The sequence below is a fragment of the Anastrepha ludens genome, chromosome 2 (assembly GCF_028408465.1).
Source record: "Anastrepha ludens isolate Willacy chromosome 2, idAnaLude1.1, whole genome shotgun sequence".
NCBI classification, from domain to species: Eukaryota; Metazoa; Arthropoda; class Insecta; order Diptera; family Tephritidae; genus Anastrepha; species Anastrepha ludens.
In genome coordinates, this window is record NC_071498.1 from 88,314,368 (window position 1) to 88,319,461 (window position 5,094).

General features: G+C 31.7%; 1 long non-coding RNA gene across 1 annotated transcript; it reads right to left on the reverse strand.

The window, feature by feature from the left end:
- Nucleotides 1–2,691: 2,691 nt before the first annotated feature.
- Nucleotides 2,692–3,634, reverse strand: LOC128858507 (uncharacterized). The gene is made up of 2 exons (XR_008454017.1): nt 3,434–3,634; nt 2,692–3,310 (listed from the first exon to the last, which is right to left on the reverse strand). It is a non-coding gene; the product is annotated as an uncharacterized LOC128858507 (long non-coding RNA).
- Nucleotides 3,635–5,094: the final 1,460 nt, after the last annotated feature.

Genomic DNA, 5,094 nt, shown 5'->3' on the forward strand with positions numbered 1-5,094 from the left:
TTTCGAGTTATTTAACAATTACCAAAGGGCGGTAGGGCGCTTCGGAGCGTTCGAGAGCAAGTAAATAGCTAGCAGCAGATGGATTAAACAATTAATTAATTGTCTTTTTTTCTCGAAATTCTGAAAAATATTTTCTGAGGCCGACATATCGTTAATTTTGAAAAAAAAACTTCAAGCAGGCACAAGATTATCTATTAATAAAACTAATTTCTCTTGTCCGATTGATTGTAGATGAATCTCCAAGGACTTGTGATGATCACCACAAGGGACATCTGGAGAAACGGGCTCCACACAAACAGCGATAACTTTTACAATTATTAATTTTTTTTATTTTTTAAAATAAAGCAATTGACTAGCAATAAACTGCAATGCAAACTGTGGCGCATTTCTTTTATAAAGGATCTTTCAAAAGTAACGCCTATGTGTCAGTAGTGAATACTTCCTAGGCGGGGCCTTTTTCTATGTCATTTGTAAAGTAGAGAAATGTGCATCTTTAAACGATAATAGAAAGCGTTCTGGACGTTATCCATTGCTGCTGTAGCAAAAAATGTTGCTGAACAACCTGCAAATCGGCGAGATCTCAACAATTAGGTATGCATGAATCGACTATTTAGGGGACTTTACCTATTTATATGCTCATCATCGACATTTAAATGATATAATTTTTTGCAAAAATAGTGAAATCTGCAATAATCTAAATGTTTATTATATTTATTGGATCCAAAGCTGAGCTGTCGTGCCCCTGTGCTCTCTTTTTAAAATTAACAGTTTCTGTTTACCTATGGAAAATTAGCCACACCCTTCGCCAAAACTTCGATTGTCACCAAATCAGCAATTTGTGGATTATGTCTACTATGGAGGACACCACACACAGAAAGCTAATCTTATAAGTACTGTGGAAAGGAGTTCAATAAAAGTATATAAACGCATAAGTATATAAAGTAAAAAATATGTATACAAAATCTAGTTTATTACTGTTTCGCTTTGAGCTTCCAACCAACACCTTATGTTTAAAAAAAAAAACATAATATATATTATAACTCAAAGTTTCACACTTTGTACAAAAAAAAACAAGAATAAAGGATATTAAAAAGCGTTCACCAAAATTTTAAACTTTTTAATGATAATTCAAAAAAAAATGCAGATAATTGCCAATTAAATTTCAATATAATAAAGTGCCTGTTTAAAGTGGACCAAAATTCGCGAAATTTCATCTCGAAATTTTTTTAAATGGAAAACGCATAGGTCCAGTTGCTATATAAGGGTCATTGATAACAAAAAAAAAATAGCTGGGAACATTTGAGTAATAATATCTCATTCCATGAAAGTACTGGTCTGCCTAATGTCTACGAACATTTTTATGCTGATGTGGCTTCAATCAATAATACCAAAAACAACCAAATTAATTAAAGAACCGATGGCTTCATCGCGCTTAGTAGGACTTTCAAAACTGCTGCAAAAACAGCAACAATCAACTGTTGTTGAGTTCCAAAGCACGATATGTAGTTTTTTATAGTTTTTTTCTCTATTTAATATAATATTTTTTATTACTGGATCCAATGTTCTAAATGATCTACTATAGCAAATGGTGCCAAAATCTGAAAATTATTGGAAAAGATTACTGAGTCATTACTTTCCAAATAACTTTTAAGTTAGTGAACAGATGAATTTTTTGACGTGATAACGTCTTATAATTCGATGCAGCCGACTGCACGCACCAAAAAATGTGGCGTTCTCTTGCTCATGCGGCGTTATTTTGCTCATGCGACGTTATCCTGCTCATGCGGCGTTACCTTGCTTGAACTGCAAGCTAGAGCGCGGAGCGAACGACAAAGAGGCACAATCGGCCCCCGCGTTCGGCAACGTTCGACATTTGGCTCTCTCCTACTTGAGTGAGCATATATATGTACGAATATGCGCATATGTATATAAATTCACATATTTGTATTATATTTGCATATGCCTTCTTCCTGTGTGCATGGTAATGAACCATTTCTCTGTTGAGAATAGGACGATGACAGGAAATGTAGGAAATGAAAGGGAGTGTTTTGAGTATAATGCGTCTTGAAAAAGTCAAATGGATGATGGTGCCTATTAGTGTTGTTGACTTATTAACGTCTGGTGCACAATCGAAATTGAAGATATCTTTCATGAATTTGATAATTGTTTCGTAATTTTTCACGTTTGTGTAAATGTAACTTGATCAATTCCCTTGCGATTCCATTTATCTCCTTCTCTATATCCATACAAAATATCTATCAAACAAATAAAATTTAAATTTTCTTTTGAAAAATGCAACCATTCCATCAGTACTTTCTTATGACGTTGTCATGTTAAACTATCGTCAGTAAACCGACTTTACATACAACCTCTTTTTTTTTGTTTGATTAGAATTCAGAGATTTCGATTGGAGTAGAGTTGTAAATAAAAATAAACTAAAACAGTTTTTGGAGAGGCTGTAGACCTTATGATACATATAAGCCAGACTGCATGATTGGAGTAAAAATTTAAAAGTTTATTTGTAGATATTTTCTTTTTATAATATTAAAAAAAACGCATTTTTATTTACAAATTAACCGTTTAAATCAGCTATTTTAATTATATTTCCGAATATGCATTAAAAAACCGGTTATAAGTTTTGTGAATAAACTTAAAACATTAAAACTTATTTTCAATTCAAACCAATTTAAATGGAAAAACATCTACCATATTAAGTAAAATATATTTAACTTTGTTAATTACAGTTGAAATAATTAACGAATTTAGTTCAATAAAACTTAATTGTGCACAATAATAAACAAGTTTAATTGTATTTATCGATTTTTTTTTATATTTCACGTATTATGTAAATGAAGTAAATGCACGCTGTAGGTATGCTCGGGCTGCTTACTTTACATCTCGTGCGTGAGTCCGTCATGCGAGGGGCGTGTTGCATTATGTCTTCAATTCTGGTCACGCCTCATACTTTCTTTCGCTGATCGATGATTCTGTGTTTAATTCGATAGCTTGCCGCGCAGAGCATCACAAGGTGATCTGCCACTGCCATTGAAAAATGTTTTTTATCTTGATTCTGATTCGCAGAGTCTTTGTGAAATAGCAGTCGCGAAGCTTACAAAGTAAATTCCATAAAGTTTAAGACAAGCCTTAGTGTCAATTTGGTCGATTTGAGAAATATTCTATGATAACTAATTAGTTTATCCAACAAGCCAACGCTGCTCATCGATGCAATATATCTTCATCCTATTTTTGGCCTTTTTACCTCCATCGTTTGATTGTTTGAAATATTTCTTAATGATATCTTCTTCCCTTGCTACAACGAAGTTTGAAGTGAAATTAAATGGTCGGCAAATCTTGCCATTTTTAAGGTCGCTTCATAAACATCTACTTGGAATGCGGGAAAATTTGACTCAAATAATTTCTTTGCTAAACTTACACCATATGAAAGAATTTATAAGAATGCCATCTACAGGATCAATATTTATTTGTTCTAAGCCTTGACATTCAGCAATGAATGCTCGCCATTTAGTTAATATGGAAGAAAACACCCAGCACCGTCAGAAAAAAAAGTAAAAAATTAACGCAATTTTTTAGCCACTTAAAATATAAATTTTATTATATTAAAATTCAATGAGCTGTAAACTGCATACCAAATTTTTTTTTTTAATTTTGATTAGACGTGTCAAAGTTTGATGATTTTTTTTTAATTTGCACAAAGTTTGAGACTTAGATTTATATGGGTGAGTGAACTATGATTTCTTAAAAAATTTATTGAAATTAAAGGAAAAAAGAATTAAAGTGTCAAAATTTGCCAATAATTTGATGTGCTATAGTTACTCTCTCTCTACTCAGCCTTAGCCAATAACTGGTAGTTAGAGTGTAAAAATTTTAAAATACGCGTGCGCGAATCGGTAATATTAAGGACAGAGTTATGCAATATGAAGTTTTGATATTTTCGCAGATTTATTTTTTTATTAATAACAAAGTTCTGGTTCAGCTTCATTAGCGGTGCTTAGTTGCGAAATAACAAAATCTTTCGTTGTATTAAGGGGACCCGGTGGTCTAGAAATTTCAAAAAATCGATTTTTTATTTTTTCGATATTTTGAAAGTATAGTATCATAAGAATATACTGTGAAATTTTCATGCAGAAATTCCCAATATTATAGATTCTACAGCCCATTAACTACGTAGAGAGCGGTCCGCGCGCTCCTTTACCTCAAACTTTAAAGGCATTTATCTCAAAATGACTTTTTTCGGCGTGGTGTTATCAAGAAAAAAAAACATAAATTTCAATCGAATCGTCTGAAATTTTAATATGTTGTTCACAACATTAATGGCTTTCGCTCGTAATATAATCATATTATTATTTCAATTATTTCACATTTTTTTCATTAAAAAACTGAAAAAAAACCGATTTTTAGAGTGTCAAATTCAAAAGAGCACCATTTTGTAATTTTTTTTTTTATTCTTGTACATAGGGACATAGCTAAAGTCATATATATTGATTCATAATTTTTTTAGCTTTTGTATTTCAGAAAAATATAAGAACCCAAAGGGATAACACCGTCCAGATCCAATTTTTCGGGAGGGTCAACTTCAGCGCCATTTTTAAAATTATTAAAATTTCGAAACATTTTTTTTTTCATTTTTGTATGTAAAAGATGTTAATTCAAAAGAGTAAAAGTTTAAATATCGTTTTCCCTTTTTTTTGTTATGTAAAAAAAAAATCCGTAAAATACCCTAAATTTTCGAGCTCTAGGCCACAGGAACCCCTTAAAGTTCCAATTAACATTTTTCATGCGAGTAAACGCCTTCCACAAACGTCTTTAGTTTGACATGATGGGTGTAATATTTTACTTAACTTACATATTAATTGTTTTTTTTTTTTAAGTTGGCATTTCTTTAATATGTAGTCCGATCAGCGCCTAACAGGAAAATAATCAATACAATGCTAGAGCCTTTCGGAGGCAATAGGAAACATACACATGTGCAATATTTGAATACTTATTTTACTTAAAAAAATATATGTGAATGCGGACTTACTTAGATACTGCTATTTTCGAGTTCACGTCTGTATTTATTTATATGTACCCTAC